We start from the raw sequence: 12,109 nt of genomic DNA on the forward strand, positions 1-12,109 counted from the left end.
AGACGTCAAAAACAAGAACATGTGACAAGTTCAGGGAAATGTTTGCTTACAAGTTCATGCTACAAATTTTATTGAGAACCTACCCTGTGGGGCAGGACCAAGGATAAAGCAGTAAACAAAAAGTGACAAAAATCCCGACCTTGGAGCTTATATTATGGTGGGGAGAGACAGATAATAACAAGTAAAACATTTAGCCTGCTAGGTAGTGATAAAGACTTGAAGTAACTGAGGGAGCAGACAAGCCATCCTCTGGGGGGAATAATTCCAGCGTGAAAGTACATGTCAGGAAGTCCTGGGGCAGGAGCATGTCTGTCCAAGGAATCACAAGCTAGTATGGCTGGAGGGGGGGAACAGAGTGAATAATAGAGCGTAAGGATGGGGAGGAGGTGTAGAACCTTGTGGGCCATTGAAGTAATTTTGGCTTTCACTCTTAGACCGGAAGTCTAGAGAGCAGAGGGGTTCATCTGATATGACTTATCTTTCATAGTTTTATAAGTATCATTCTGGCTGCTATTGAAATGGGTAAAAGCAAAGAGAAGACAGTCATTTGCTCAGAACAGTTATCACTATGGCAAAAATCCAGGAGAGAGGGACTACCCTGGAGGTCCAGTGGTTAGGACTCCACACTTCCCCTGCAGCAGGCTTGGGTTCAATCCCTGGTCGGGAAACTTAAGATCCCTTATGCAGCACGGCCAAAAAAAAATCCAGGAAAGAGATGATGGTGACATGGATCAGGGCGGCTGCAGCAGAATTCAGGGGAAGTGCTCAGATTTGGATATAGTAGTTTGAAGGTAGAGCCAACAGAATGTGCGATTGGATGTGAGTTGTGAGAAAAGTCAAAGATGACTCCAGGTAAATGGAAACATGGAGTTGCCATTTATTGAGATAGGGAACATTGTGGATGACCAGGACATAATAAGTTGTTTTTTTGGTTTTTTGGTTTTTTGTTTGTTTTTGGCCATGCATCGCCACCTGTGGGATCTTAGCTCCCTGACCAGGAATCAAACCCAGGCCCACAGAAGTGAAAGCATGGAGTCCTAACCACTGGACTGCCAGGGAGTTCCCTGGACATAATAAGTTTGAGATGCCTCTGAGTCATCAAGTGGAGATACCAATGGACAATTAGATATGTGTCTGGAGTTCAGGGCAGAGGTCTGGGCTGAAGATACAAATTTGTGAGTCTAAAGAGTTAATATCTATACTGTACAAAGAACTCCTACAAATTGATAGGAAAAAAAGATGAGATAAATATGCCAAGGATGCTAACTGGTAATTTTATAGGAGAAGAAGTACAAATAGCCAATAAACAAGAAACTTCATTGCTCGTCAGGGAAATGCAATTTCCTGAGAGAATGAGAACGTTTTCGCCCCTCAGATGTGCAAAAAATTCAGAAGATTTATATCTGTTGGTGGTAAGGGTGTGAGGAAATTACACTTACAGATTGTATCTATGAACTACATATGTAGTGTGAACTCTACATCCTTCTTGGTAAGTATTCTGCCAATATCAAAACTTTAAATGTAGTGAGCTGGGATTTCCCTGGTGGTGCAGTGGTTAAGAATCCGCCTGCCAGTGCAGGGGAGATGGGTTCGATCCCTGGTCTGGAAGATCCCACATGCCATGGAGCAACTAAGCCCGTGAGCCACAGCTACTGAAGCCCACACGCCTAGAGCCTGTGCTCCACAGCAAGAGAAGCCAGCACAATGAGAAGCCCATGCACCACAACAAAGAGTAGGCCCCACTCACCATAACTAGAGAAAGCCTGCACAGCAATGAAGACCCAACGCAGCCAAATAAATAATTATTAAATAAATAAATGTAGTGAGCCTTTAATATAGTAATCCTGCTTTGGAAATCTAGCCTACAGAAAACTCATCAATAAGGATGTTGGTATAAATTTATTTATTGTTGCATTGTTTGTAGTAGCAAGCAGGGGAAGCAACCTGAATGTCTATAAATAAGGAAATATTGACTTATGATGTAATATTATGTTGCTATTAAAAATAGGTCAGGGGACTTCCCTGGCGGTCCAGTGGTTAAGACTCTGCACTACCACTGCAGGGGGCACAGGTTCCATCCCTGGTCAGGGAACTAAGATCCCACATGCCCCGAGGCCAAAAAAAACCCTCTAAAAATAAAAATAGGTCAGAATCTATTGACATGGAAGGGTGACCATAATTTAAGAGGGAAAAAATGTAATTATATAACATTACATCTTTCTAAGCTGTAGGTGAAAAACCCTCAATATAATACGCATACATTTTTTCAGCAAAGAAAAGTAATATCGGTTACCTCAATGGGATGAGATGGGGGTTAATTTTTTTATGCTTTTCTGTATCATTAGACTTTCAACAATGAGCATCTAATTCTTTTATAATTTAAAAAAGTACACTGTAAGGGGGAAAAGAGGGGCACTCTGATACATTCACAAATCCAAACTGCTGGCACTATTCTCAGAGCAGGGTATCAGCAGGCCTCTGGACACCCAGGGCACATAGTCTTTTAAAAGGATTCGTGGTGGCAGTTCCATGTTTGTTCCAAAAAATCCTGGGTTTAGAGTCAGAACACTGCAATAGAAATATAATGTGAAACCCATATGTGCTTTTAATTTTTCTGGTATCCACTTTAAAAAATAAAAAGAAACAGGTAAAATTAACTTTAACAATATATCTTATTTAACCCAGTGTTTCTAAAAAAATATTCTTTTTTCATGTTATCAATATAAAAATTCTTGTTAAGATATTTTACATTCTTTTCCTTCAACTAAGTCTTTGAAATACATTGTGTATTGTACACTTACAGCACATCTCAATTTGGGCGGGCCACATTTCCAGTGTTCAGTATGTAGCCACATGTGGCCAGTGGCTGCCATCTTGGCTAGTGCAGGCTTAGCCCTCTTCTTGAAATGGCCTTTAGATCCTGAAGAGACATCCTTTGGAAAAGCGAAACTTCAACGTTGGGGATACATGTGATTTTTTAAAATAGCCCTATATTTTTCAGAGCCAAGTGTGAGGAATGAGGATTAGCAGGAAGATCAAGCTCAGAAATATCCATCAACAAATAGTGTCAGAGCTGCCAAGGATTCTTCAGGATGAGCCAGGCCAGGCCAGGCTGACCCAAACCCTTTAAAGATCAGAGACTCAGCGACTTCCCCGGTGGCGCAGTGATTAAGAATCTGCCTGCCAATGCAGGGAACACGGGTTTGAGCCCCGGTCTGGGAAGATCTCACATGCTGCGAAGCAACTAAGTCCGTGCGCCACAACTACTGAGCCTGTGCTCTAGAGCCCGCGAGCCACAGCTACTGAAACCTGCACGCCTAGAGCCCGTGCTCCACAACAAGAGAAGCCACTGCAATGAGAAGCCTGCACACTGCAACAAAGAGTAGCCCCCGCTCACCGCAACTAGAGAAAACTCGCACGCAGCAACGGAGACCCAATGCAGCCAATAAATTAATTAATTTAAAAAAAAAAAGATCAGAGACTCAGAGTATCCATTAAGGCTGCATCAAAAATACTTCATTGTTTATAAGTAAAATAATAAATGATAAACTAAATTAGGTTCTAATTATAAACACATTTTTCACCTACAAGGACATCTCAGTTAATTATACTAACAAACCAAAAACTTTTTGGTTTAGTTGGTGACTGTAGTAGGCCAAAGATATCAGTTCCTAATCCCTAGAACCTGTAAGTATTACCATATTTGGAAAAAGGGTCTTTTCAGATGTGATGAATTTAAGGATCTTGAGATGGCGAGATTATCCTCGATTACTTGCTTAGACCCTAAATGCAAGTACCTGTATCCTCATAAGAGGGAGACAGAGGGAGACTTGGCACAAATACACAGAAGGAGAAGGTGATGGGAAGACAGAGCAGGGAGAGTTTTAAAGATGCTGGCCTTGAAAGTTGGAGCCATTGGCCGTGAGCCAAGGAATGCCAGCAGTCATCAGAAGCTGGAAGAGGCAAGGAATGGCAAGGATTTTCCCCTAGAGCCTCCAGAGAAACTGTGGCCCTGCTGACACCTTGATTTCAGCCCAGTAGTACTAATTTTTGACTTCTGGCTTCCAGAACTGTAAGAGAATAATGATCTCTTTTAAGCCACCCAGTTTTTGGTAATTTGTTACAGCAGCTACGGGAAACGAATAGAGTTGTAAATTGTTTTTTTAACAACACAAATGAAGATATTTTCACAGCATGGACTCATATTATCTTGTTCCAAACTTTTCCCCTTTCGACCCTCTTCCTTCCTGCTCTCCACCCTGTCCTATGTAAGGGTGTGAAAAGCGGAGGCTTGGGGCTGTGGTAGCAGTCACCCTGCAACCAAAATGGGAGGGGGGTGCTAAGAGAAACGTACAGGTCAGGGTGACACAGTGTCCTGACACCACTGAGCCACTGGACCGGCTCTGAATCCTCAAACCTCCAGACTGCTTATCTTATGAGATAATTAAATGTCTTAATTGCTTTGACCCCTATTAGGACTCTTGCTACTTGCAGCAGAATTCATCCTAATATAGAATTCAACAGACAGTATCAAAACTGCAAGTAAGAAAAAGCAGTACATTTCCCTGGTGATTAGCGATAAATTGATTTGCTAATCATCAGGGAAATGCAAATCAAATCACCTTGATTTATCACCTCACACCTGTCAGAATGGATAGCATCAGAAAGAACACAGGGAATTCCCTGGCGGTCCAGATGGGTGGTGGGAATGTAATTTGGTGCAGCCACTGTGAAGAACAGTATGGAGGTTTCTCAAAAAATTAAAAATAGAACTACCTCATGACCTAGCAATTCCACTCCTGGGTATATATTGGAAAAAAACAAAAACACTACTTGGAAAAGATACACGCACCCCAATGTTCACAGCAGCATTATTTACTATTGCCAAGATATGGAAGCAACCTACGTGTCCTTTAACAGATGAATGGATAAAGAAGACACGATATATATGTACAATGGGATACTACTCAGCCATAAAAAAGAACAAAATTTTGCCATTTGCAGCAACGTGGATGGACTTGGAGGGCATTATACTAAGAAATAAGTCAGAGAAAGATGAATACTGTATGCTATCACTTATATGTGGAATCTAAAAAATACAACAAACTAGTTAATATAACAGAAAAGAAGCAGACTCACAGATACAGAGAACAAGCTAGTGGTTACGGGGGGGGGGCAGTACAGGGCTGGGGAAGTGGGAGGTACAAACTATTGGGCGTTAGACAGGCTACAAGGATGAAGTGTATAACACAGGGAATATAGCCAATATTTTGTAATAACTTTAAATGGAGTTGAGAACTAAATTATTGCCTGCCATATCAGTAAACAAAGGATTTCACAGCCATCAGCCATCACATTACCCCTGTTTCAGTGAGCCCAGACTCTCGCATCTTCCCATACATAGAAAAGTGGAAAATTTCTTAACTTGAGATATCTGGTTTTCTTTTATTATCAAGTAATCTTTTGAGGTTCTGACTACATTGGTTCTGTTGCAAAAACTCCTATATATCCTGGCTCTTCCCCCTTTCTCTTTGGAGCAGTCTCTCAGAGTTATTTGAGATGCTATCTCATGGGCTTGAAGTCCTAAGAATGTCTGCCGAATAAAATATAACTCTCAGGAATTCCTGGCGATCCAGTGGTTAAGACTCCAGCTTTCATTGCTGAGGGCGTGGTTTTGATCCCTGGTCGGGGAACTAAGATCCCACAAGCCTCGTGGTGCGGCCAAAAAAAAAAAGGAAAAACATAACTCTCAACTTTCAGATTGTGCGTTTTTATTTTATTTTTTCAGTCGACAAAGTATAACCTTTAAAAACTGTATAAAAATAAAATTTAAAAAGTATTTATATTAAAAAAAAGACCAGGGGGACTTCCCTGGTGGCGCAGGGTTAAGAATCAGCCTGCCAAGGCAGGGGATACGGGCTCAAGCCCTGCCAGGAAGATCCCACGTGCCATGGAGCAACTAAGCCTGTGCGTCACAGCTACTGAGCCCACATGCCACAACTACTGAGCCAGCACACCACGAGCCCATGCTCTGTGACAAGAGAAGCCACCGCAATGAGAAGCCCAAGTATGGCAACCAAGAGTAACCCCTGCTCACCGCAACTAGAGAAAGCCAGCATGCAACAATGAAGACCCAACGCAGCCAAAAAAAAAAAAAAGTGGTTGAGTGGGACTCCGTGCTCCCAATGCAGGGGGCCCGGGTTGAATCCCTCGACAGAGAACTAGATCACACATGCATGCCGCAACTAAGAGTTTGCATGCCGCAACTAAGGAGCCCGCCTGCTGCAAATAAAACCCAGCAGAACCAAATAAATAAATATTTTTAAAAAGACCAGTTTCACACCTTAAAAAAGAAAAAGCAATACAGTTGGGACTTCCCTGGTAGCGCAGGTTAAGAATCCGCCTGCCTATGCAGAGGACACGGGTTCGATCCTTGGTCCGGGACGATCCCACATGCCACGGAGCAACTAAGCCCGTGTACCACAACTACTGAGCCTGCGCTCTAGAGCCCACGAGCCACAACTACTGAGCCTGTGTGCCACAACTACTGAAGTCTGCGCGCCTAGAGCCCGTGCTCTGCAATAAGAGAAGCCCACGCACCGCAATGAAGAGTAGCCCCCGCTTACCGCAACTAGAGAAAGCTCGCGTGCAACAACGAAGACCCAATGCAGCCAAAAATAAATAAATTTTTTTTTAAAAAAAAGCAATACAGTCATGTTGTCTAAAAATATGGAGGTAAATTCCAGAAGAAATGGCTAAAGGAGTTGAAATCTCTTACCTCTAGAAAGTGGATTTGGGAAGAGATGGGACAGAAATTGCTCTTTTTCATTATAAGCATAGTAGTACTATTTGACTTTTTAAGTTGTGTACCTATGTTACTTAGATAAAAATCAAAATATAGGAAAAAAAAAATTAGGACTTCCCTGGTGGCGCAGTGGTTAAGAATCCGCCTGCCAATGCAGGGGCCACGGGGTTAAGCCCTAGTCTGGGAAGATCCCACATGCCACGGAGCAACTGAGCCCATGCGCCACAGCTATTTAGCCTGTGCTCTAGAGCCTATGAGCCACACAGCCAAAAATAAATAAATAAATATATAAATTTTTAAAAATAAAATAAATAAAAATTTATTAATTTTCAAAGTACTTTATTTTTTTTGCGTTGGGTCTTTGTTGCCGCGCGCGAGTTTTCTCTAGTTGCGGCGAGCAGGGGCTACTCTGTTGCGGTGCACTGGCTTCTCATCTCGGTGGCTTCTCTTGTTGTGGAGCACGGGCTCTAGGCGCGCGGGCTTCAGTAGTTGTGGCACACGGGCTCAGTAGTTGTGGCTCGCGGGCTCTAGGGCGCAGGCTACGCAGTTGTGGCGCACGGGCTTAGTTGTTCCACAGCATGTGGGATCTTCCCAGACCAGGGCTCAAACCAGTGTCCCCTGCATTGGCAGGCGGATTCTTAACTACTGCACCACCAGGGAAGCCCTCTACTGCTTTTTTAATGTAAATGATTTTTTAATATTGAGATATAGGGAATTCTCTGGCGGTCCAGTGCTTAGGGCTCCACGCTTTCACTGCTGAGGGCCAGGGTTCAATCCCTGCTCAGTGAACTAAGATCCAAGTCATGCAGCACAGCCAAAAAAAAAGAGAGATAATTCATACAACATAAAATTCACCCCTTTAGTGTATAACTCAGTGGTTTTAGTATATTCACAGGGTGGTGCAACCATCACCACACTAATTCCAGAACATTTTAATTAATCACCCCCAAAAAGAAACCCTATACTTATTAGCTGTCACTCCCCATTCTCCCCTTCACTCATACCCTGGTGACCACTAATTTTTCTGGCTCTGGATTTGCCTATTCAAGACATTTTATATAAATGGAACAATACAAATATATGGCTCACATGTCTGGCTTCTTTCACTTAGCTTAATGTTTTCAAGATTTATCCACATCGCACCTTTTTTTTGTTAATCTAAAATAATTTCAAAATAAAGCACTTTCAAAAATTGACCTTAGGGGCTTCTCTGGTGGCGCAGTGGTTGAGAGTCCGCCTGCCGATGCAGGGGACATGGGTTCGTGACCCGGTCCGGGAAGATCCCACATGCCGCGGAGCGGCTAGGCCCGTGAGCCATGGTCGCTGACCCTGCGCGTCCGGAGGCTGTGCTCCGCAACGGGAGAGGCCACAACAGTGAGAGGCCCGCGTAAAGCAAAAAAAAAAAAAAAAAAAAAATTGACTTTAGGGTCACGATTTTTAGCTAAAATGTGTAATTTTTTTTTAAAGTTCGTAAACAGTCGTAGAATAGTTTCAACGTATTTATGAGACTTAACAGGGGGACTTCCCTGATGGTGCAATGGTTAAGAATCTGTCAATGCAGGGGACACAGGTTCGAGTCCTGGTCCGGGAAGATCCCACATGCCGTGGAGCAACTAAGCCCGTGAGCCACAACTACTGAAGCCCATGTACCTAGAGCCCATGCTCAGCAACAAGAGAGAAGCCACTGCAATGGGAAGCCTGCGCACTACAGCGAAGGGTAGCTCCCGCTTGCCACAACTAGAGAAAGCCTGCGTGCAGCAATGAAGACCCAAAGCAGCCAAAAGTCAGTAAGTAAATAAATTTATTTTTTTTAAAAAGGATAAGGATGGGCTTCCCTGGTGGCACAGTGGTTGAGAGTCCGCCTGCCGATGCAGGGGACACGGGTTCGTGCCCTGGTCCGGGAGGATCCCACATGCCGCGGAGCGGCTAGGCCCGTGAGCCATGGCCACTGAGCCTGCGCATCCGGAGCCTGTGCTCCGCAGTGGGAGAGGCCACAACAGTGAGAGGCCCGCGTACCGAAGAAAAAAAAAAGAAAAAAAAAAAAAGGATAGGGACCCACATAATAGAATATTTTTAAAAGAAAAAAAGACTTAGGAAGTATGTTGAGAAGTTTACATTTAGGCTAGGAATCTGTGGTATTTAAGAAAATTAAACATATTAAATATACAAATACAATTCTTTAAAGTTTGAAGGAATTTAAGTTGCAGATGGGTATGATTATTTAAAGGAGTCCAATGTAGCCAACCAGAGTTTATCAAAGAAAAGGTAAAGATAATAACTCTTATCTTACTAGATTTATAGATAGAACAATAAACGTTGTAAAGTTAAAGCCTTAAGGAAAGCTAGGCTTTAAGTATGTTACTTTAATACAATTGAATAGTAACCTGTATTAGTTTCCTGTGGCTGCCGTGACAGATCACCAAAAAACTGGGTGCCTTAAAACAACAGAAAGTTATTCTCTCACAGTTCTGGAGGCTAGAAGTCCAAATTAGTAGCACTGGGCTGAAATCAACATGTCAGCAGGGCCTTGTGCCCTCCAGAGACTCTAAGAGATAAACTGTCCCTGCCAGCTAGCTTCTGGTGGCCGCTGGCATCCCTAGGCTTGTGGCCGCGTCACTCTAGTCTCTAAGGTCAACATCATTAAACTTCTTTCCGGACTTCCCTGGCGGTCCAGTGGTTAAGACTCCATGCTTCCACTGCAGGGGACACAGGTTCATCCCTGGTCGCGGAATTAAGATCCCGTATGCCCCGTGGTGCCGGGGGGTTGTGGGGGGGACCTCCTGGGCCTTCTTCTTGTAAGAATACCTGTGCTTGCATTTAGGGCCCATCGAGGTAATCCAGGATAATCTCATCTAAAAATCTGTAACTCAATCATATCTGCCAAGACCCTTTTTCCCAGATAAGGTAATATTTACAGCTTCCAGAGATTAGGACCCAATAATTTGTGTGTGGTAGTGGAGGCATTATGAGCCTATCACAGTAACTTTAAAAAAAGAAGTAATCACAGTCTCTTCAGGTGCACCAATACCACTAACATGCATCATAGACACAGTGACAGGATTCTCTCCTGCTGAAATTTTTAGCGGTATTATTAGGCAATTAGACCAAGGGAACCCAGAGCACTTTGCTCTTGGCCTTAAAGCTCAGCCCTCTCTCTGTTATGGTGCTTTCCATCACCAGGGTTTTTAGGTATAATCTCCTCTCTCTCTCTCTCTCTCTCTGTCTCTGGCTAAGATACCTCAAGTCCTTTTTGGAAGTACGTGACATATATGTATTTAAATTAGAGGGGAAGATGTTGGGGGCTGGAGGATAGTCCTGACTCTACTCCTAAAACACATAGCTCCAGTTTTTTTGTTGTTGTTTTTTTTGTTTTGTTCTTTGGCCGTGACCCGCAGCTTGGGGGATCTTAGTTCCCCAACCAGGGAATGAACTTGTGCCCCCTGAAGTGGAAGCCTGGAGTCTTAACCACTGGACCACCAGGGAAGTCCCTAACTAGTTTTTTTTTTTTTTGGCCGCGTTGGGTCTTCATTGCTGCCCACCGGCTTTCTCTGGTTGCGGTGAGCGGGGGCTACTCTTGGTTGCGGTGCGTGGGCTTCTCATTACAGTGGCTTCTCTTGTTGCAGAGCATGGGCTGTAGGCGTGCGGGCTTCAGTAGTTGTGGCACACGGGCTCAGTAGTTGTGGCCCATGGACTTAGTCGCTCCTCGGCATGTGGGATCTTCCCAGACCAGGGCTCGAACCTGTGTCCCCTGCATTGGTAGGCGGATTCTTAACCACTGCGTCACTAGGGAAGTCCCCCTAACCAGTTTTAAAACATGAGACTAGTAGTTCTCAAACTTTAGTATGCCTCAAAATCACCTACAAGCCTTTTTTTTTAAATTTTTTTATTGGAGTACACTTGATTTACAATGTTGCATTAGTTTCTGCTGTACAGCAAAGTGAATCAGTTATACATATACATATATCCACTCTTTTTTAGATTCTTTTCCCATATAGGTCATGACAGAGCACTGAGTTCCCTGTGCTATACAGTAGGTCCTTATTAGTTTTCTATTTTATATATAGTAGTGTGTATATGTCAATCCCAACCTCCCAGTTTATCCCTCCCCACCCCGCCAAAGGCTTTTAAAACAGATTCCTAGGCTTCACTCACCAAGTGTCTGATTCAGTAAGTCTGGAGTGAAGCTCCAGAATTTGCATTTCAAACATTTCCAGGTGTTGCTCAAGCCTCTGGTCAGGGATGACAAGGGCCCCCACTTGAGAGCCACTGGTAGTGGTAAAGCAGAGAAGACAGAGGAGGAACAGAGAGAAGGGTTTTCAGAAGCCAGAATTTCACTTACCTTCGCGTAATGGCCCCCACCTCTTCCAAGGACCCCACCTGTGGCCAGGAGCCCTTGAGCCGAGGCTCTGCCACGGCTCTGAAGAGTGACTCCAACTGGGCCCCTCTACCAGGATTCAGCTGGGGAGATCTCCCGCTTGGGAAAAAGGAGCAGCTCTACAAACCCACAGTGTGGAACCCCAGGCAGAACTGAGAATGCAATGCCGGAAGGTGAAAACCCAGGGGGAAGAGGGCAGAAGAGATAGGAGGTTTCCAAGACATGGGTTATGAGGCTGGGCACTGGCAGCCACTGAGAAAGCAGCTGCGGCAGAGGAAAGATGCTAAAGGGCAGCTGAGAGAACAGGGGGCAAAAGAAAGTATCTGGGTTCCCTGAGACACAGTGCAAAAATCCTTGGAGTTACACATGATTTTGAGCAATCTGTGGAACAGTTTTTTTTCTTTTTTTTTTTTTTGGCTGAGCCACACGGCTTGTGGGATCTTAGTTCCCCAACCAGGGATTGAACCCCTGCCCCCCGCAGTGGAAGCACCAAGTCTTAACCACCGGACCACCAGGGAAGTCCCTGAAAACTTCTACTTATGGCAAATGACTCTTGCTTTCCATACTTTACACTGAGAACCAATATAGACTTAGAACCAGACCACCTGGGTCTGAATCTAGACTTGGCCAAGTAACTAGCTGTGTGATCTTGGGCAAGTTACATAATCACCCTGTGTTCCACTTTTCTCATCTGTGACATAGGATAATAACAGAACCTACTGGGAATTCCCTGGCAGTCCAGTAGTTAGGACTCGAGCTTTCACTGCCAACTAAGATCCCACGAGCCACGTGGCGTGGCCAAGAAAAAAACAAAAACAGAACCTACCTTGTAGTATTGTCATGAGGATTCAATGAATTACTGCACGTGAAGTGTTCAGAATAGAGTCTGGCACTTAATCATCATTATACAGGTGTTAGCTAATATGATT

The sequence above is a fragment of the Stenella coeruleoalba genome, assembly GCF_951394435.1.
Source record: "Stenella coeruleoalba genome assembly, chromosome: 8".
Classification (NCBI taxonomy): Eukaryota; Metazoa; Chordata; class Mammalia; order Artiodactyla; family Delphinidae; genus Stenella; species Stenella coeruleoalba.